The following is a 23,988-nucleotide window of genomic DNA, read 5'->3' on the forward strand; positions in this document are numbered from 1 at the left end:
TCTAAATTACCAATCTTGGGTGTTAATAGCAAGAAAGAGACATAAGTACAGTGGAATCCGTAAAGATTAAATGTGTACATGGTATGACTCCACTATATTATTTAGCTCTTTAAAATAGAAGTTGAAAATTGCATTCCCTCATGTTTGCATATAATTTATTGTCTATTATCTTCCACTGACATAGGGTGGGATGAATTGGTGCTGCATTTTAAAAATAATGTGGCAGAATTGATAGTTATATACACTATCTTTCATTCCCTCCAGCCTCTTAGTATCAGAATGCCAAATATATTAGATGTGGCTATGTGCCCAGTTAAAAGATTACCTTTCTCTCTCTCTCTCTCTCTCTCTCTCTCTCTCTCTCTCTGTGTGTGTGTGTGTGTGTGTGTGTGTGTATGTGTGTGTGTGTGTGTGTGTGTGTGCATTGCTGCAGATGGAACCCAGGGCTTTGCCTTGCATTCGGTTGGTAAGTGCTCTACCAATGAGTTACATTTCCAGCCTCGAACATTTCTTAGCCTTTCTACTACTAGTGTAGCCAGTTTGAACAATGATGCATAAACCAATATATTGTGTGAAAACTTTTCAACAAATCCATTAAAAAATAAAAGGTGAAATTTCACCTCACCTTTTTGCCTAGGCATCTGATATCTCATGTCCTAGGAATTGTTTTGCACCATAAGGATAAAAGGTCATATTTGAAGGATTTCAGAGTGAAGAATTGGAAGAAGTCTAATTCCTGATGATTTTATGGAGTTCCAATGTCAGAGCTAAAGATACTGTTGTCATTCGGGGTTTCTGGTCCATATAAGGAAACAAAGTTTAAGAAAAATATGCTTAAACACATTAATATATGTTCATTGTTATTCTGAGTTGCTCAAGTCTTTATGACTTTATATATGCCTACTGAATAGATTTTTAAAAGCTTCATTGAGAAATATATAACCCAGAACTGCTGCTAAAGTCATATTTAACTTTCTAGTTGGAATTCTACTCTCTTTGATATTCATTTTGACCTCCTTTTTCTTCTGGTTTTCATTAAATTGGATATACTGAGAGGCTGTCTTATTACATAACTTTCTGAATCACTTCGTTTTGGGGGTCCAAGTAAATTCTTTATATTTGTGGGTGATGGGGGTGATACAAGAAAAAGTGGATCTCAGTCCTTTGGAAGTTAAACCTATCTACATTTGTTTTATCGGATAGATATATTATTATGTCATTTTTATATACTTACTGTTTTTACTCTTTATATGGTTGTATATGTTTTAGGGAACGTTGACTTAACCTGTTCGTAATTTCAAATAATTTACACTTTGAAGCAATCAGCATGAATTTTCAAAGAATTCGAATGAATCCAGGAATCCCTACTTCCATTCTGAATGTCCCACAGGAACAGACAACTTGATTTCCAGCTACATTATTTTCATATACTATGTCTTAATTTTCAGGGGGTTTCAACCATGCATGACAAACTAATTTTCTTCATTATGTTATGGGATGCTGTAAATACCAAGAGACAATGTGCAGAATAAACCAATTTAAGTGTGCAGAACAATATAATGGGAATTTGGCTTTAGATCATGGTTTAGGAATAAACCTGATGACCTATTCTTTTAGTTGTTAAAAATGATTCATTTGAACTGCAAACTTCTTACTGGATCCAGCTCATGAGTCATAAGTAAACATGGACATTTTGTAGCCCCTCCATAAACCTTTGTTTATTGAGAACTCCATTTTTGTTCATTTGATTAACTAGTAATTTTAAATATAATTATGTATGTTGTCAACAAATTTTGGGTGGGGAAAAATAGGATTAATTAGATATGATTAATGGCCTACATGTTTTTTTAGCTAATTTTATTACTAAAGTAGTTTTCTTTTTTTTTTTTTTTAAAGAAAGAGTGAGAGAGGAGGGGGAGAGAAAGAGAGAGAGAGAGAGAGAGAGAGAGAGAGAGAGAGAGAGAGAGAATTTTTAATATTTATTTTTTACTTTTCGGCAGACACAACATCTTCGTTTGTATGTGGTGCTGAGGATCTAACCGGGGCCGCACGCATGCCAGGCGAGCGCGCTGCCGCTTGAGCCACATCCCCAGCCCCTAAAGTAGTTTTCTTTCTAAGAAATTTTCTTACTGATACAGCACCTAAACTTTCTGTTTTGCAGCAATGTTCCTTTGTATGAACACTAATTCCAGATAATATAACAATGAAATTAAAATAGCCCTTGACAAGAAAGTCAGAGTGAAAAATATATCATTTTTTTCACAGTTTACAAAATAGCATAATTTATACTATAAAAATGTTAGATTTTAATCTCCTGATAATTTTATGTTAATATAATAAAATCTTCCCAAAGAACTATAGGTCATATCTTCCAGATAATGAAAACCAAATTAAATGAACAACTACAAATATTACAAACAACACATTTATTTAGAAAAATAAACCGAAAATGCTGTTTGCTTATCTGGTACATTTTTCCATGAAGCATAGATAAATGGCTATAAAAAACTGTTGTATGTCAAATACAAATTACAAATGACTTTAATTAAGTAAGAGAACAAATAGATGTTCAACAGAAATGTGTAGTGTGCAGTTTGCTGTACTTCTTGGCTGTGAATGATATAAAACAATATTCATGAAATTTTTTTATCTCTTTTTCATTCATTTGATCACACTAATTCTTTCACTGTTCTTTAGATTTAAAAACAAAGATCTGAGAAAGGTACATTTCTTTAGATATCTGAATTTTATAGGGGAAAGAGGAAACAATATTTTGAGAATTCACAAGGTTTTCCTTTTGGACTCTTGCAAGAAACAGCTTGCTGTGGTCTCAAAACTCATGGGACCATCTGTGCAAATAAACAGAGCACACATCATTAACCTGAATGGAAGGGACAGTGCAAATATCAGGGGTGCATGGAGAAGCGGTCAATAAGAACTGACCTTCCCTCTCTCTTAACCAATGTGGGGTGAAGATCGAATGTGGAAACTTTTCAAACAATTGGTAACAATGCTGCAATTCCATTATGGCTTTGAGGGTGTACACAAGATGGCAAACATCCTCTTTTCTGCAAACAGCATACTTCTGTCCTAACACTGCCAATGCTGCAATGTTCCTGCTTGCTCAGTTCTATTTTTGTCTACATATTTTGAAATAATGAGTACTTCTGACTAGAGATACCTCCTATCTCTGTCCCTTTACCTTCCAAACCGATAAATCAATTTACAATTTACTAGATAAATTGCTGAATTTTAAATTTGGGGGACTCATATTTGGGAATATTTTATTTCCATAGTAAAATGAGTTTTGTTTGGTTTTTATTTATTTGTTGGCTTTTTATTCAGTCCTTTTCATCTATATATTTTATCTTCTTGGTAATTTTTGAGTGAAGAGGTTTAAGGCTGTGGCTTTTTCCCCAGGGCTCTGCTCACAGATGTCAAACTAGAGGCAGACGATTTTATGCAGAGCCTATCAGTGATCATTTGTGCTCCAAAGTTGAGGAATTTGCTGCTCTGGGATGATCAGATTCCTGGTTACTTTAAAATTAGATCTGGCCTCAAGAAGTCATAATGATGAATCTGAAGTGAGAAAAATGAATCGACATGCCTCCATAAAGGTATTCCTTCTGACTTGAAGGAGCTGTCAGAGGAAAACAGAGATAAATGATCAGTTTAAAGAGTATGCATAATTTTTAAAAAAATACATTAAGATTATTATAAATTAGGCGATCATTTGTTATGGTATATATAATTTAAAATTATTTGAATTATCAAACATTTATTTAAAATATCTAAACATTTTAAATATTCCATTTAAATCTCATACATAAAAGCATTATTTTACAATTTAGTCAGGTTCAGGTGCAGTATTGCACACCTGTAATCCCAGAAACTCTGAAAGCAGAAACAAGGTCACAAGTTCAAGGTTAGCCCCAGCTTCTTATTGAGGCCTGTCTCAAAATAAAAATGAAAAAGGGTTGACATGAAGTTCAGTGACAAAGCCCTGTTGGTTTTTATACCCAGAACCAATAATAAGAATAAGAATAAGAATAAGAATAAGAATAAGAAGGAAGAGGAGGAGGAGGAGGAGGAGGAGGAGGAGGAGAAGGGAGAAGAGGAGGAGGAAGAGGGAGAAGAGGAGAAGGAGGAGGGAGAAGAGGAGGAGAAGGGAGAGAGAAGAGGAAGTCATCAAAATTTAGCAGAATGTTTTTAATTAACATAAAATATCTCTAATAACTTGTAATTTCAGAACTTCATATAAACTTATCCATTTATAAAGGTATAAAGTTCTCAACATATTTCTCAACTTCACAGATGATAAACTTTTCACATATAGCACCTTCAAACTGTAATTAAAGAAATTATTTTCTATTAAGACAGAGCCTTCATTTAAAATAACATACCCATGTTTATAGTAGCCAAGATATGGGACAGTTCACAGTAGCCAAGATATGGAACCAACTAGCCTATATTCTGACAACAGATGAAGGGATAAAGAAAATATGGTATGTATACACAATGGAGTATTATTCAACCATAAAAAAGAATAAAACTCTTTCATTTACAGGAAAATGGTTGGAACTGAAGGATGTTGTGTTAAGCAAAATAAGCCAGAAACAGAAAAAAATGTGTGTGTGTGTGCATGTGTGTATGTGTGTGTGTGTATGTGTGTGTGTATGCATGCCAGGATCAGATATCTTTCCCACTAATGAAAATTTCCAAATAAATTTCATATATAATTTTTAATTTAATAATTTCATGAAACTCCATTATCATATATATAAAGAGAGAGATGAGTTCATAATTTATACATTTAGTAAAAAAATTAAGTATGCCAATTATATTTTCATGACTGTAATTTAGGAGTCTTTAGCATCCTTTATAATTATTTATTACAGTTTAGCAAAATTGTTAATCAACCTGTCATTTGCCTATTTATTATTTCAAAAATATTTGTCACCTAATACATGCCAAATACTGATCTAGGAACCATGGATACAGGAAAGTGACCTTCTGCCCTCCAACAAGGTTACTATCTGAAGATAAAAAGACATGCAAATGTTCATGGTAAATGTAATGCATTGTGCTGTAATATAAGTAAATATGAAATAAAGAACAAACATCAGAGTAGTAAGCCTATGTAAAGCATTTGAATTGACATTTGCGGGATGGGTTGGAGTTTGTAAGAATAATAAATGGTTACTAGTTTTGAAGTAAGAATATGTCGAGCAGAAGCAAGGCAGGGCTCAGTATCTTCAATATTCTGCAGCACAGAATTTAAGGGAGAAAAGACTGAAGTTTCTGGAAAGGTTGATAGAGTCCAGGGTGTCATTAATATGCCAATAATAATGGGAAATACTGAATTCTGATGGTGAGAATGCTGGAGGAAATGTGGGAAGTATGATGGAAGGGGAGAGGAAAGACAGGCAACAGGCCGTTTATGTAAAGAAGTGAGGGAGACACCAGTCTAAATCAATAACTATTGTATTTGCAAGGCTTTCTTAATGACAAGTTGAAGATGTTAGTCCACTTCTTTTTACTAATCTGCCTTCAACTCAAGATAAGAGTAAACAATATCAGAGAAGACATTTGGCATTTGGTGTTTTGGAATTGGCTAACTTCACTTAGCATTATCTTCTCTAACTCCATCCATTTACCTGCCATGATTTTATTCTCTTTTATTGGTGAGCAATATTCCATTGTGTTCTCTGATATAAGGAGGCTGATTCATAGTGGGATAGGGAGGGGGAGCATGGGAGGAATAGATAAAGGGGTGGGAGGAGAAGGGAGAAGGCATGGAGTTAGAAATGAGGGTGGAATGTGATGGACATTTTTATCCAAAGTACATGTATGAAGACACAAATTGCTGTGAACGTACTTTGGATACTAACAGAGATATGAAAAACTGTGTGTAATGTATTCCACTGTCATATATAAATTAAAAAACATAATTAAAGAAAAAAAGAGTAAACAGTATCATAAGGAGTTTCTAATTCCACCATATCATGGAAGCAGATATTTGCTTTTTTTTTTGTCAGTGGTCACATATGGAAAGAAAAAAAATAAAATCATATAAGTCTTTTTCTGCTGCCTGGATTATAAAATTGTGAATCAAAGAAGTGCATTTAGGTTTTACTGAGTTTTGAAGGTTTCAGATATCCACAACTCTCTCTGGGTGGTATTAGATATCACATTTAATCCATTAGCTAGGCTCAGATATCTTTCCCACTAATGAAAATCCCCAAATAACTTTTCATATATAATTTTTAATTTATTAATTTCGTGAATTTCCATTATTTTATTTTTTAAACAATAAAAATCTTTAAATCTTTACATTTCATATGTACATGTGTACTTCAAATATGGAGTAACATAAAACAGCATGGACATTCTAGATTTTAAATAAGTTTATTCAGCATGATAATAATGAAAAACAAATTACATGCACCAGGATCTTGTATAAACAAAACTGAAAAAAAGTGAACTGAAGTGCCCAACATGGAAATGCTTTCTGAACCGATTCTTCAGGTGAATGGGTTAATTGCTACATTCTTTTCATAAAGGTTCTGCTTAAAAGCAATAAAGATTTTATTCACTTTTTGGATGGAATAGGTCAAAATTTTCAAGCACATTAAGGGTCATGTTTTGCAAATTCTTGCAGATTTTTCTAAATCCAAAGGTGATATGCAAAATATGAATAATGCTAGATAATATAAGGCTTTGAGTTACTAAATGTCAAATTAATTAATTTATGAAAGTAGCGTTTTTAAGTGACTGAGAGCACTTATGAGCAGTAAGTGCAGCATAATTTAAAAATGTCAAAGACAGCAAAAAATACTAAGAAAGCTGAAAATAATTCAAAACTGTTTATCTAAACAAAAGTATCTCATAATTCTATATTTCCTTGTACCTTGGCATAGCTTTTATAATTCTATTATAAACTATATTTAGACATTTTTAAATTATATAAAATTTGTTTATGAATTGTATATAATGTATGTTTTAAAATAAATAAATATTATATATGTATGTATGATTTTAAATATTTTTTACTCTGAAGCAAGATGTTATGTGTCTATTGCATTATAAAGAGTAACAATCAAGAGACCAAAATCATTTAAAAATTTATTTTATTTCCCATAATTATTTGTTTATTGTGGTGCCAATGATCAGACTTAGAGCCTTACACCTGCTAGGCTCTATTACTGAGCTACATTCCCAGCCCTGTCAAAACTGTTAAACTAACAGCAAAAGTTTTCACATGAAAATGAATAGAATGCCTACTATAAGCTAGAATTATGCTAAGTACAGAATGGGGATTCTAGTGGTTGTAAATACTGAAGTAGATACTTCATTTATGTTTCTATTAACCTCTGAAATATATAGCTTCCCAAATCCATTTCATTTGACACTGTATTCAGAGATGAATACTTGTGAATAAATGGCATTGCTCAAAAACATTAAAATATTTATGCTTTGATTCTTTGTCAAACAAGTATGTCAATCCTGGGTTTAATTTATTAGGAACTTATTTTAAGGTATTATTTATGAATGCAAACAATTTTTCCCAAATGGTTTTCCAATCATTTTAACAGCATTCATGAAATGATTCTTATTTATCTATATTTTGCTATGTATACTTTCAAAAGATTTTCTCCAATTTTGTACCCTATCTTCACTTTGTTCATTATTTTCCATGCTATTCTTACTATGTAATGTTTAACAAATTTGAATAATTTTTAAAATTATATTTTGTGAATGTTTATTGCTGGTAGAGAAGACTAGTATTAAATCACCAAATATTTCTTATGTATAGCTAATTTCTTTCTTTTTCTTATTGGTTCCTAAAGCGGTTTTGTTGATTTTTTAAAAATTACCTAGGTAAATAATCATACTTTTTATAAACATTGAAAAATTTACTCATTTTCTTCAGAATTTATCTTTTTATTCTTGCCTTATTTCATTGTTTATCAGTGATAAGAAATGTCCCTTAAGTCATGACATTATGATGCCTAATTCTAGTGGAAAAATCTTGACTGCCTTTCATTTTCATCTCTGGGTATTTTGTTGGTGGTGTTAATATTTCTTGAAGTATGTTTAGTAATTTTTATTTTCTAAAATTAACTATTTTATCTATACTTATACGTAGAAGTCTTTTAAATATTTGTAAAGTTATTTGTTCCCTACTTTTTTCTTTATAATTTTCTAAGTAAAAATTCTATTTTAACTTTATTTCAAGATACAAAATAAATTTAAAAATCAAATTTTCCATTTTTTATGTTTACAAGTTTCTATTAAATTTTTTCTTACTGGTATTTCTTGTCTATTTTCTTTGCGACATTTTATGTTTCTTTTTTCAGTATCTTGAGATGAATATTTATTTCTCAATTTGAACTTTATTGCTTCATAAGTCAGAGGCTATACATACTTGGTTATTCAAATTTCCAAATATATCAATTTCCAAATGAAAATGAAGGCATAGTAAAACATTTTATCTTTTTCTATAAAATGAGAAATGATCTTCAGTTAATTTTCAATCTCTTGTTTCCATGGAAACTTGAAACTTGATACTGGTACAAAGTCAAATGTATTACTAGGCAACATTGCTTATGATAAAAATAAATCCTGATTGGTAACCTGATCTGGTCACGGAGGACTGTGAATGGTCATAAATTTTCACAAACACTCCTAAGTGCATCATATTCTTGTAACTGGTCTTGTTCCTTCCTTATGGCTATTATGATACCTTCTAGTCCTTGATCATAGGAAGTATAATCCAGGTTAATTCTCTTGCTTACCCATGGTCACCTTCTGTCATATCTGTTGCATTGGCCAGGTAAGAGAAAGTCCCTACTCCAAGACACATATGGGACTGTATGGAAGACAGACACGCATTACTGTCATACTCCTTTGCTACTTATTGTGTTGTTCTCTTCTAAAGAAGACATTGTAAAGTGTGACCTATTGTGGTCATTTGAGATTATTCATTTGAGTACACAATTACTAAGAGTGGGAGTTACATATGTGAAGATTCATTTTCACTTTCATATTTATAAAAATTTTGCTCTTTTCATATTCTTTCATAAGCAAAGGGTTGTCAAGACAGGTACAGGGGTAGACTGTGCAACTCCTAACCTCTGTACACAGCTTGAAGAAAGATATAACTAGCACCCATGCACCTTAGCATGGAACCACTGATTATCCTATCATGGTTATGGTGTGCCTGTGACAATTAGTTTGATAAGAGACAGAACTTTGAATAAGACTAAATACCACTCCTTTAGTAAGGATTTTAAAAAGATAAAGACTTTTTCAGCAGAGGGAATTGGGCAAAGAGTTTCTTTGATAACCAGACAATAGATTTCAAAGACATGTCTAGGGTTAAAATCAAGTTTAACTTGGTAATTAGGAAAAAAAAAAGAGTAGGGGAAACAATCACAGGAGAGAGGTAAAAAAGACCTACATGAGTCTTTAGAGACTATGTGTTCTTTCCTTTCCCGTACTTAGTATGTCCTATGCTCTATTCATATATTGGTTCCAAGTTGATGTTTATTTCAGTTATGATATGTGTATGTATGTATATATATATATATATATATATATATATATATATATATATATCCATAAATTCTAACATATGATCAAAATAGGAAGGAAGCCAGTTATGAATTTAATCCATTGTAATATTTAATTTCTATGAAATAGCTACTTTAGAAAAAAATTTCATTTCATGCAAAATATGTGAAATACTATGAATATTGAGAAAATCACCTTGAAAATGATTATTTTAAAAGGAGGAAAATTATGTTGCTAATTCTAACATCATGTTCTAAATTGATATATACAATTTATTCTCATGAATTTACTGTGTCATATAAATAACGTGTGATTCTCTGATGGCTGCCCAAGCTTTCATGAGTCAAAGGGCACCAGATACTACCTATGCACACTGTATCCACAAATAAAACACATGGAAGAAACTTCAGGTTAGTATTTGATATATCAATGATAATATTTCTGACTGTCTTAACAAAGTAAAAGTTTAAAGAGATATTTAAGTCTTTTTAAGTTTAGATAGTCATTTTCTAAAATAAGTATCTAACACTTTGAAATGTTATAGACATTAGAGTTGCCCTTTTTATCTGAATTGGTGAACCAGGCAGTTAACTTCAATAACCTTAGTCACAAATTACCAAGACCAATGACAAAATTTGCAAAACCCAATGAAAAATGAAAGATAGGGTCTTTGTTCAAGAACAGGAAGAGAGATTTTCCTTTCTCATCCAGTCTGTCTAGTTTTCATTTGCCATTTAATGCTATTGCTTCTGGCATAGAGATACTTGCAGAAGGAAGGCAGACCCCACAACCCCTAGGAAAACCCGGCAACCCAGAACAAGTCACATGAGTGTCAGTGCTTTGCTCACTACTAAAATAGGGCAGCAGTGAGGTCTGGATTTGGGAGGGAAGTAAGAGGCCAGGATCCCATCTAGGTGGGTGGTATGTGTGGAACTATGCCCTAGAAGAGGAAGGCACCAAAGTCCCAACAGGGCTCTCCATTGTCTCATCAGATTTCACCTACAAAACCCAAACCCAAAGATAAAACTATTAAAAACTATCAACACAGCAGTAAGTGCAAGGGGTTGTACAGAGGAATGTGCATCTAAGGACAGGGACCAATGAGACAACAAAGGTCACATGCCTCATGCTATGGACCTGACCATGAAAGTTTGCTCAAAGAGACTATTTCATAATGGCCTAATTCAAATTATGACATTGAAATCGAGAATAAGACCAATCACATGTCCAGCTTAGCCTACTACTCTGCTTTACTGTGTGTGTTTTTTTATTTTCAAGTATAACTTCAAAAAAATATAAAAATGAGTATGTCTTAAGATATTTTTATATCAAATCATTCTTTAAAATTTTATAAGTATACTACAAATGCCCAAATGTTGGATATATATATATATATGCTTTTACATAGAAAACTGGAATACTTGTGTATTTCTACAATCTCTGTCCTCTAAACCAAAGGATATGGTTTGTAATGTGCATCTTCTATATATAAATGTCTGGAAAATAGTTTAGCGAAATTGCTTAAGAAAATTATCTATTATTATAAAGGAAGATATAAAAGTTTTGTTTTCCATTATACTTTGCATTTACACAGCAAAGAACTATGAATTATATTACTCTCTAAATTTGTATCTCTTTTTTAGCCTATATTTATTGACAAGGTCCAGAATATGCTACCCCCAAACATGTTCCCTTTGAATTCTGAGTATTTTAAGCTGAATGAATTTGAAAAAGCAGCAAAAAGACTCTCAGTACTCTTCTCTCCCTTCTCCTTGACAAAGTCCATAAAACCCTCATGTGAGAAGTGCCCTCTCTATACTTCAAGGGGAAAAGTATTTATCTCTGAAGACAAAGCATCACACAGAAGCAGCTGAACAAACAGGTCCTGCTGATTCCTTCAGTGTAGTACTAGGAGATCATAATGTCTACTTCTTCACCAAACATAACACAAAAAGTTCATTTTTCTCAGGTATTCATTTCGTGATGAAGGTTGAGCCACATAAAGTTTGTGTTAAATGAACTTGTACATTTTTACCCTTGTTAATCTATATTTTGTTATAGGAGCCTCAGTCAGGAACCTAGGAAAGTTAGAAAAAAGAATTTTCTTTCCTCTGTAATATCCCCATATAAAGTATCATCTGTTTGAAAAAAAAGTATGTTGTTCATTTATTTTGAAAATTAATTTAATTTAGCTGAAAATAGTTTGGTGACATTACTTTTAATAATTATAGGAAAATATATTTATTAAAGATACCATTTATAGGGGCTGGGATTGTAGCTAAGTGGTGGAGCGCTTGCCTAGCAAGTGTGAGGCACTAGTCACGATCCTCATTACTATATATATAAATAAATAAATAAATAAATAAATAAATAAATAATAAAATGTATTGCATCTATCTACAACTTAAAAAATATTTTAAAAGATCCCATTTGCAATAGTGAAGTTACAATGATGTGGTAACTTTCCAAGATACTTATAATTATTTCACTGAATCTAACATAATAAAAGTATCAAAAAGTTTTTCTTAGGGCTGGGAATATAGTTCAGAGATAGAGTTCTTACCCAACATGCATGAATGAGACCCTGGCATATATATATCATATCTTACAAGCCTGGCTCTGACAGATTTGGGGATATTTTGTCAACAATTTGAAATGAATATATTATTTCATATAAATTTTGGGATCAAATATCACAAGCAAGTTTTTCCCATAGAAAAGGAGTAAATATAGGAAAAAAAAAGTCTTCTTCACAGAGACTAACCCACAAACCTACAATTATTTTATATTAAACAAAGGTGCCAAAAACGTGCATTAGAGAAAAGATAGCATCTTCAACAAATGGTTCAGGGAAAACTGGAAATCTATATGAAACAAAATGAAATTAAACCCCTATTTCTCACCATGCACAAAACTCAACTCAAAGTGGATCAAGGACCTAAGAATTAAACCAGAAACTCTATGTCTAATAGAAGAAAAAGTAGGCCCAAATCTTCATAATGTGGGTTAGGCCCCAAATTCCTTAATAAGACTCCTATAGCGCAAGAATTAAAAACCAAGAATTAGTAAATAGGATGGAATCAAGCTAAAAAGTTTCTTCTCAGCAAAAGAAACAATCTGTGGGGTGAAGAGAGCCTACATCCTGGAAGCAAATTTTTTACTCCTCACACATCATATAGAACATTAATCTCTATAGTATATAAAGAACTCAAAAAGCTAAGTACCAAAAAGAAAAAAAAAAGATAACCCAATCAATCAAAAAATGGGCCAAGGACAAGGACCTGAACAGACACTTCTCAGAAGAGGATATACAATCAATCAACAAATATATGAAAAAAATGCTCATCATCTAGAAATCAGAGAAATGCAAATCTAAACTATTCTAAGATATCATCTCACTCCAGTGAGAATGGCAGCTATTATGAAGACAAACAACAACAAGTGTTGGCCAGGATACAGGGAAAAAGGTACACTCATACATTGCTGGTAGGACTGCAAATTGATGTAGTCAATATGGAAAGCAGTATGGAGATTCCTTGGAAAACTTGGAATGGAACCACCTTTTGACCCAGCTATCTCTCTCCTCCATTTATACCTCAAAGACTTAAAAACAGCATACAACAGGGACACAGCCACATCAATATTTATAGCAGCACAATTCACAATACCTAAACTGTGAAGTCAACCTAGATGCCCTTCAGTGGATGAATGGATTTTTAAAAAGTGGCATATATACACAATGGAATTTTACTCAGCAATAAAGTGAATAAAATCATGGAATTTGTAGGTAAATGGATGGTGTTGGAGAAGATAATGCTAAGTGAAGTTAGCCAATCCCCAAAAAACAAATACTGAATGTTTTCTCTGATATAAGGAGGCTGACTCATAGTGGTGTAGGGAGGGGAATCATGAGAGGAATAGATGAATTCTAGATAGGGCAGAGGGGTGGGAGGGAAAAGGAGGGGGCTGGGAATTAGCAAGGATGGAAGAATGTGATTGACAACATTATACAAAGTACATGTATGAAGACATGAATTGGTGTCAACATACTTTATATACAACCATACATACAAAAAATTGTGCAATATACATGTAATAAGAATTGTAATACATTCTGCTGTCATTTATTTATTTTATTTATTTTTTAAAAAATGTCTTCTCTACCCCTCCACCCCTTTTTAGATTCCAAATTGACAAAGTTACCTTGAAGAATACTTTCTAAGATCAGTGGAGAAAATGAAGAGGATTGATGGGGGAGGAAGGAGATATGGGATAAAGGAAAAACAGTATAATGGATCTGACTCAACCATCCTCTGTACTTATATGAATATACCAGAGTAAATCTCACCATCATGTATGTCTGTAAGGCATTAATTTACAAAAAGAGCTAAGTAATTAGCAGAAAGATCAGTAGAGTTGAGGAAGAGAACAAGGAGAGAAAAGAGGGGAGGGAAAGAGGAAGTACTAGGGACTGAATTAGAGCAAATTATACTCCATACCTTTATAATTATGTCAAAATGATTCCTAATGTTACATATAACTAAAAAAATCAATAATAATAATACTTTCTAGAAATATTTTTATAGTGCTTACATGGGAACAAATGAACCAATAAATTAGTCAAGAGCACTCACAACTTCTCATAATTAAGTGCAAATTTCAATTACACAATATATTTCCATACAGTATGTATAGTATTTGTTTATTCAACTTATATGCAGTTCAGTAGTATTTCCTTATCATGGGATAATACTAAACATTTTATATGCATTAATTCACTAGCAAATTCTTATACAAATTCTAGATACATTCATCTTGTATGATGTGATAGTTTTGTGATCTAGGGCTAAAAATTAAGTTCTACCCCTAAATCCTTCCAAGAGTCTAGATAAGATAGTTTGGAAACTCAGTTTTATCTATCATAAAATTAAAATTAAAAATGGGACAGATGTTAATTTCCACCTACTGGAGTTAATTATGAAAGAAATAAATTGAGAACATAGATAAAAATTTGCAGTATTCATGCATCTTATTTCCATAAAAAAGACAGGGTTATTGAATAAACATAATTGCTTTGTAGATAATTCTGTAGAAGCACTGAACAAGCTCCCTGAGAATTGATTATTATAAAAGTCACCAAACCCACTTAGAGCCTAGACAGAAGCTATCATCCCTCCAGTGCCCAATTCCTCACAGAAAAGGAGGTCATTGTAGCAGATTTGCTAAGGAATAAAATCAGAATCAAAGTGACTGTTTTGCTCTCTTCTTTCTGATATTAAGAATGCCAGCAATTGTTATGTTTTTTAGGCAAAAGTTCTAATATTTAATTATTTTAGGGAAAATAGTGTAAAAAGAAAAAAAATTTAACTGCTAAAGAAACCAATCGAGAAAGTTACCAGATAATTTTTAAGCACATCAAATGGAGACATTTACTTCTTCAGTGGAAAAAGTGGGGGTTTGAGCTAGATAAAATGTAGATGTTTATGAGGCTCGCTTGATCCTCACTAATGGGGTCCAGGGGACAGATATTTTTTTTGCATGTTTATTTTAATATTTTTTCCTCTCCTGAAAAAGCTTTGCTTTCAGAATGTGTTTTATGAAGGAAGGCTAAGCAGAAATTCTATTCATGCTAGGGACTGTGAATTTATTTCAGGAAAGCCAAAAGCATTTTTGAAAATCCCTTCTTCCTAAATCCCTTTCGTCTGCCCCTCCTTTTAATCTCCTTTTTATTCACTTCTGTGCTCTTTAGTGAAACAGTTGCAGCCAGATTAGAATGTACTGTGAGATAAATGACTGATATTTATTCCTCTTTTTGGCAAAACTTCTTTGTGCAACTGCTTAAACCCTACTGAATCTGATGTTAACATGTACATATTCAACTGAGTTCTATAGGAAATAACGAAGGCGCACTAGAAGAGTGGTGTAATTTTTTTTTTTTTATGTTGGAATTAGAGTACCTTCAATCAGAACAAAATTAACATGCTAACATTTCTCCCTCCTCATTATTTAAACATTTATGCCAGATCACATCCATTTTGTCTTTCAATTTACTACATGAAACAACTGATATCCTCTCATATTTTCCAACCATTAAATGCATTAGGCAAGCAATCAAATGTTGCTCTTGCCTTTGTGAATGATATTTCTTTCTTCCTCAGGTTTTTAAATAAATGTCAGTAAAACATGTGAGCCAGTAAGGTGGACTTCAGGGTTGTAATTTCATTAACTTAAGAAAATCAGTTTAGCTAGTATGCTCTCCCCAGACATAGGCAGAGTTAGAAGTCAAGTACAGTTCCGTCACCCACTACTAACTCCATGAATAAAGTTAGGCTATGGTCTAAAAAATAAATCAAGATTTTTTCTGTGTTATTGGGGTCTTTGAATCTACTAGACTTGGAAAAACCTCTAATTCTCTATGCCAGAGATCATCTCTAGTGTTCATTTCCTTTAAGAAATATTGTATTGAAAAGAAACTACAATGAAAGCAAAATAAAATATATTCTACTTTAATTTTATTTTTCTTCTTTCAAAATGTCTTCTTTAAGCATAGGTGACTGAACAATGTAAACTGACAAATAGGAAAAGAGTTTGCTTCAGTGACAACAGTGGTCTTTCTGGAAAGCCCTTATAATATGAAACATGAATAGAATGTACTAAGATGGTTTTGTTTTACTCTAGAAGCCTAAAATATGACACAAGTTTAATAAAATGTATCCAGGGTACTTGTTACTAAACCTGAGCGAGCTAATTCTTAAAACCCATCCTTCAGTGTTGTCACCACTGGAATGGAGAAAATGCATCCGTAAGTGTAGGCCCACATTGCCTTAAGAAAGCAGGTTACACCATAGATAACTGAAGAAGCAGACTTTGTTGCCATTAAACATGAAATTAATCAGAGGTTTGAGTTTCCTAACATTTACCAGGATATTTCTCCAACAACATGTTTCTTTCATTACCAAAGAAGTAAACTACATCAGGAGGATGAGATAGGAAGATCACGAGTTCAAAGCCAGCCTCAGCAACTGCAAGGCGCTAAGCAACTCAGTGAGACCCTGTCTCTAAGTAAAATACAAAATAGGGCTGGGCATGCGGCTTAGCGGTTAAGTGCCCCTGAGTTCAATCCCTGGCACCAAAAAAAAAGAAAAACAAAAACTGTTACAATTGCATGTTCAGAATTAAATAATATCAATAATAGTGAAAGCAAAGATAGTCTCAGTGTTAGGATCTCAATGCACTTCTTATTCTAATATATTATACTGTAATAGTTCCTCTTTACTTCCATGAGTAATGTGCAACAAACAACACTTATGATTTTCACACTTAAATTTTTCATTATCAATGAACTTCTTACTTCAATAGAGCAACATAATTCAGTGGCTTCTGAATATGGATTTAGAGGAATATAAGCTTCATAAGGCCCTGTGATATAGAACAAAAGAATTCACAAGATCTGGTTTTCACATATTTTGTTTTCCTAATCATGTAGCTGGTCTAAATATCGAACTATCAGGTTCTCATATGTTAAACAGATTGCAGGTACTGCACAGAGAAGTGCTGTACAATAAATTGTAAATGATAAAACTAGTAAAAATAGGAAGCAGAGGGCATGAAGGAATAGGCAGGAGATGAACATATTCACATTAAATTCAAGTCTTGCCTGATAGCATAAAGTGGCTAAATAATATCAAACATGAAGCCAATAACAAATTATGTGTCAATTGCATACCAAAACAAAATATAATACTATTTAATATTGTATTATTTTAAAATAAATGTTAAATATTACACTGATAAGCTCTTTAATCTTTTAAAAAATGTTTTTTAGTTGTAGATGGACACAATATCTTTGTTTCTTTGTTTTTATGTGGTGCTGAAAATTAAACCCAGTGCCTCACACAGGCCAGATAAGCTATGGCCCCTCCCCATCCAGGCTCTTTAATCTTATTGATAAATGTTGATAAGCAGTGCCCAACTTCAGCAGATATTCAGTAAAAATATTGAATGAATATATTGAATAATAATAATTGATTTCTACGTTTTTTTTAAAGTAAAGATCACCTCTCAACCACTCCGTTCTGGCAAAAATGCCATGCGTCATTCCAACTGGGCTATGGCTCTCAGCAGGAAAACACAAAATCTACAAACAGCAAGATGCAGCTAGAGCTCAGCCTCCAGAGAGCAGCAATAGTGGGAGACAAGTAGGTTGGAATTGCATATATAAGATTCTGATTACCCTGCTAGTCAGGACATCACCATGTAGGGAATGGAGAGACAGACTGTCAGTTTTGTTTCATTACCTGAAAAGTAATCTGGTGAGATTTAAAATTTAGAAAGATGTCTCTGCAGGATTGTGAAAAATGAAATACAAAAGGGCAGACTGGGGGGTAGCAGTTAGAAGACTACTAATGTGCTATTTCATCTGAAAAAGAATAAAATTTTGAACTGAGAATTGCAGCAGGAACTTGAGCAATCTGTAGGGCGTAGAATAGACAAAACATGAAAAATATCAGGGCTGGAGTTGTAGCTTAGTGGTAGAGTGCTTGCCTGGCACATGTGAGACACTGGTTTCAATTCTCAGTACCACATATAAATAAGTAAATAAAATAAAGGTCCATTAACAACTAAAAAAATATTTTTGAAAAATAATTGCAATGGAAAGTGAGGGTGTGAGAGGGATTTTCTGCTATAGTTTCTGGTTTGATGACTGGGATGGATAATAATGACAATTTTTTGAAGTAAAAGAGAAGGCATGGAGGAGATATTGGGAAATACATGTTAACTGTATAGGATATTATGTTACAAACCTAATAAACATGTATTACAAAGAATATTTATTTATTAAGTGCAAACTATAGAAATGTTGGTAAAAATGGGAAATTTGACCTACTAAATCACAAGCTGTGTAAGAGGAACTCTACTTGTCAATATTATTTCTCTTAGTAAAAGAGGATTTATTTGGGAATCCTTTGTCTTCATTTTAGGTAGTGTCTGCCTTATTGAGTAAAGTTGGAGACTATTCAGGGAATTGATGCCTAAAAAAGCAGCTTGGCTCATTGAAGGGAAGATAACACTTGACTAATGCACTAGAACTACTTGAGGTTGTTGATAAATTTGGTGGCTGGCTTTGTGAGGTCATAAGTATTTTATAACATCTTATCAAACAATCTGATCAAATATCTGATCTAAACCCTTGTAAGTATACATATTTACATATGTACAATACTCTGCTTGTGATTTCAAAATGAACATCTATGGACATCTTTGTGTTGCATTAACCTCAACTTAAGCCATAGGTTTACAGGTGGACAAATTTAGTTATAAAAATAAATAGACTTAGAGATTATAGGGAATGTTTTCCCTTCCAAGTATACTCATAGAAATAAGAATTTTACAATTCATCAATAATTGATATTTGGACTACACCATATTTTTAGAGGTGAAAGAGAGGAGATGGGCCTGTGAACTGGAATTGTGGAAGGGTTGGAAGAATGCCTGGCCTTTACTCACTAGATGCTGTTAGCAGCCCCCTTGCAACAAACACAAATATCTGAAAACATTGTCAAATCTTTTCTTGGAGTCAAAATTACCCCATTAGAGAATCATTGAAATAGGTAAATAGGTAATTGTTTTTATGTTTATAAAACTCTCATAGAAAAAAAAAAGTTATGGGAATTTTTTTTAAACAACAGAATCAGTTAGTTAACAGCTAAGACCATAGTTTAGGTGTTATATTTTTAGGACAACTCATTTTTTCCATGTCCTGTATACTTTAATGGGGCAAAAAATATGTCCCTTCCCTAGCTGGCTGAGAATCACACAATTTAATCCTTAAATCATAGCAGCTATTTTTTAATGCTTATTTTTCTCTGATTCTTTTAAAATTAACCTCTTCTCTTTTTTAAATTTTATTTTTTAGTTGTTGATGGACCCTTATTTTATTTATTTATTTGCATGTAATGCTGAGAATCAAACCCAGTGCTTCACACATGCCAGGAAGAACTCTACCACTGATCCACAACTCCAACCCTAATTTCTTCTTTCAGACATCAAACATTCAGTCTTAAGTAATAGAGAAATAGATATTTCTTTTTTTAATTATTTTTATTTGTTAATTTTAGCACTAAGAAATACATCAACTCAATCAAGTATGAGGGCACATGCTTATATTCCTACCAACTCAGAATAAAGCAGAAAGATTGATAGCAAGTTCAAGGCCAGCTTTGGCAGTTTATTGAGAACCTGACACAAAATAAAAGAAAAAGGGTTGGGGATCTAGTTTAGTGGTAGAGTGCCCCTACGTTCAATTCCTAGTACCAAAAAGAAAGAAAAAGAGGTGCATGGTGGCAGGAAAGAACAAAAAATAAAAATAAATAAAATTTAAAAAATGAAGAAGAAAAGAAAAAAATATATAAACTCAAAAATAAGTGAAATATTACAAAACCTACCAGTTGAAAATACTACCTTCTGTGGTTTGAGTAAGTCTGTTCTTCTGGAAAACGTTAATTTAGCTCATTCTCTAACAGGAAATCTTCAGGCACTGAGATATATTGGCACTATGTGTATGTATGTGTGTGTGTGTGTGTGTGTATATGTGTGTGTGTGTGTGTGTGTGTATCCCTGTTAATACCCACATGTACAGATGCTTACAAATCAATATAAAGGCTGTTCTACTCTGTCATTTCTCTATATCCCCTTGCTCCATATACAATGACTTATTTTGTTTCTCCGTTATCATTCACATTTCTTCTTCTTTCTTTCTTTTTTTCCCCATATACTAGACACTGGTGTTTGCTCCAGTATTTATTGCCCCGTCTCCTAATTATATTACTCACTGTTGTTCTGGGGGAATATTTTCCTAAACTCAGCCCACGGGTTATAGGTAATCTGGAAGACAGACAGCACTTTTTGAAAATAGAAAACCTGATTTTTAGCTAAATAGCTGACCGTGAAAAATAAATGATATCTTAAAGTTAAATATGGCCATGTGGCAATGTTGAAAAAGGATGGAAACCTTTAGTAAAGAAAATTGGCTAAATTGGATCAAAATTTTCTTCCTTTCCCCCAGTCTGCTTCCTGAATGTGAATTTGATGCCTGGAGCTGTGGCTACCATGTCAGTCAGTTAGTGTGATACTATTATGTTAGGTATGACCAAGGGGAAAATTTCAGGAAAGTGCAGTCCTTGAGGCCTTTGCAAACCAGATCTACCATATGAGTCCTGACACATATCAAGATTTATATAGAATGATTAAACAGTATCTTCCCTTTTTCCACTCACTGTAATCTGGGGGCTCCATTATTCATACATGGGAACTTAATTTTAACTGATATTGGTAAGAATCCACCCTCTACCTAGGATGTAGCCTGTGGTTGAAGTCCAAGCCACCCATGTGATCACACTCCTTTATTTCATAGGTTGGCATTCATTATACCAATATCTTATATACAATAGCATATACTTACCACTACATCAAGACTCTTTTCTATTCTGCCAAAAAAAGGAAAAAAAATAAAAAGAAAATAAATCAGGCAATCAAGTATCAAGATGCTGTAATTCTAAAATCAAAAATCTCTTTGATATTGTGTATTAATTATGAAAGTCCACTTAAGTCTTAGACACGGGGCTTCAAACAAAAATAAATGTACTTATAGGGCTCACAAAATGTGCTCTGTTGTGGTAATTTTGAGATGAGCTTTTATTCCATTAACAATTAAGTTTGTTGGGCTGGGGCTGGGGCTCAGTGGTAGTGCACTTGCCTGGCATGTATGAGGCACTGGGTTAGGTTCAATTTTCAGCATTGCATATAAATAAATAAAATAAAGATCTATCAACAACTAAAATTTTTTTTTAAAAAATACTAAGTTTGTGCATACTTCATATTTATTTATTTTTTCCCCTACTGAAGAGGCTTCAAACAGTAACATTGAGATAATTATGGTTTAAAGTAAACAAGTTAGAATATCTATACATTTCATTAAATTATTTTATGGTGAAGCACTTTCTCCATATTGCCTATTTATAGTATGATACATTCTGGGAAATACTATATTAAGGCACTCATAAAAAAACTGAGTTAGAATGGGGTCAATTTTACTGAATATAGATCAAATATTACACTAAAACCTATTCCATATTCTATTTAAAATACTTTTAAAGGTAAGGATGCTAACTTTTAAAATGCAGATAAGACAAAGAAGTAATCAGACTCATTTATTCAACATATTCAAAATTGTGTCATAAAAAATCATCATCATGAACATACTGATAAATAATAAGTTTTAGGTCATTTTTAAAGTACATAACTAGAAGTTAGACAATATGCATTTATTTATTGTGATAATAGATGAAGATATTAGCTCACTTTAAATTCCTACCACCTCTACTAGATTCAATATAAATTGGAACTCATTTAAAAATAAATTGTGTTGTGCACATATGATGTTATAGGATGCGTATAGATAGTAAAATAGGTACAATAGGAAAACATAACAACATATCTATTATCTCACATATTTACACAAAATTTGTAATAATACCATTAGAAATCTATTTACTGAACTAAAATTCCTTATGCAATATATGATTTATTAATTTTAGTCTTCATGTACATTAGGTCTCTAAACTCTTTCACCTTAAATATCAACTAATTTGTATTCATTGGCTAACAGCTCCTCAATTTTTCTTCCTCTTCCCCCACCAGTGATAATCAGTTTCATTGTCTTTGCGTGCATTACACACACACACATACACACACATATACATATACACACACATATGTATACATAATTCAGCCTTAAATAAAATGAAACACATTTTTCTTAAGATCCAGTGTGACCTTGCAGTCTGAAGATTATAGCCTTTAGTTTATTTTTACATTCTGCTTATTCATTGAAACTCCAATCATGCTTCACTTTACCTCCTTTGACTCTTTTACACATATATCAATTTCCATACAGCCATTTTATATCTTTATTGCTTTGTCTTTCTTTTATGTGATTTCCTCAAGCCTATAAAAGTGTCTCTGGTTGGATTTTCTATCATTTTTATGATATTTTTATAACATTTTTATCTTATCACATCAATCGCATTTAAAAGAGAGACCATTTTTTGTATTGTCTTTAAAACTTAAATTTTTGACTGATTTCTTGCCCCCCATACACAAACAGGTAATTCTGTCATGTTTTTTATGCACCTTTTCTTTTTTTGTAGGTTGTGTGTCCTCTTGCTTATGTTTGTGTTTTAAATGACAACATAAATACTGTCAAACATGCCTACAGTGAGTGTCTTCTTACTAAGTCAGCTATTTCCTTTTGCTATACACCCACCTTTGTCCCCACACCTCCATATGTCAGTCCTTAAGCAATGGTGACTTTGTGTGTCTCATTGAAAATCCCCTTGAGATCCATGTACTTTGAAATGCCAAATGCCCTCCATTGTCTGGCATTAAGTAGTTGTGTGAATTTCAAAAAAGAGAAATAGGAAAATAGAGCAAAGAGGAGAAGGAAAAAAGAAAGGAAGGAAGGAAGACAGGGAAGAAGGAAGAAGGAGGGAGGGAGGGAAAGGGAGAGAGGGAGGAAGAAGAAAGAAAGGGAAAGGAAACATAAAAAGTTTTTGTTTGAGTATAGTAAACAGTGTTTTGCTTTTGGATAACTGGGAAGAAGGAGAGTTGGGTTTCAGTGAATAAAGTTGGGTAAAATTGTCGGTGTCTTTGAATTTCCTCCATAGCGTAATGGTTCGGGCATAATGGAAAGCATAGTTTAGAGACTCTAATGAATGTAAGGCTAACCTCACTTCTTACAGAGCCCTTGCTAATTCTTTGGGGTTTCAATCTAGGACCTTGTCATCAGAGCTTGAACGGTGACATTGCAAGTGTACATACAGAAGCATATATTGAAGTTCATACAGAAGAATCCCATGACATCTTCAAGGTAGTTTTGTTTTTATATACAATAATGTGAGTTCAATTGCATTATTTCCTTAGCTTTAGAGCAATATTTAAACAAGTTAAGTCTACCCATCAACACCATAGTTGTAGTCAATATCTGAGCAAGGAAAGCAATTGGTTGAAACTTTTCTTTGATTTCTTCCTTATTCCTAAATTAAATTTGCTATATGTGTCCCTTTCTAATATTTTTTGAGCTTCATATAAATACTAAGAAAGCAAATTATAAGAAATGTAACCTGCAATAATTCTGACTGCAACCATTTCATTTCTTCAGAATACTTTTGAAAAGCTTTTTTTATTCTGGTAGTATCCTGTTCATATATATGTAGGTGAACAGTATTAAAAAGTATAAAAAATTATACTTTTCTCCATACATTTAGACCAGTAGTATGAGTTCTTGAGGATAAGATTTTCACTTCAGTTTCTCTCCATGTTCAATTAGAGACAAAGCCATTTTTTTCTATTACC

At 32.7% G+C, this 23,988-nt stretch overlaps 1 protein-coding gene across 1 annotated transcript in view; it reads right to left on the minus strand.

Moving 5' to 3' along the window:
* Window positions 1–3,583: 3,583 nt before the first annotated feature.
* Window positions 3,584–23,988, minus strand: part of Prr16 (proline rich 16) — a 276,904-nt gene continuing 256,499 nt past the window's right edge. Inside the window, exon 3 of the mRNA XM_026396201.2 lies at window positions 3,584–3,640. The gene's annotated coding sequence lies outside the window, so the exon portion shown is untranslated. The remainder of the gene's footprint in view (window positions 3,641–23,988) is intronic.

The sequence above is a fragment of the Urocitellus parryii genome, chromosome 1 (genome assembly GCF_045843805.1).
Source record: "Urocitellus parryii isolate mUroPar1 chromosome 1, mUroPar1.hap1, whole genome shotgun sequence".
Lineage (NCBI taxonomy): Eukaryota > Metazoa > Chordata > Mammalia > Rodentia > Sciuridae > Urocitellus > Urocitellus parryii.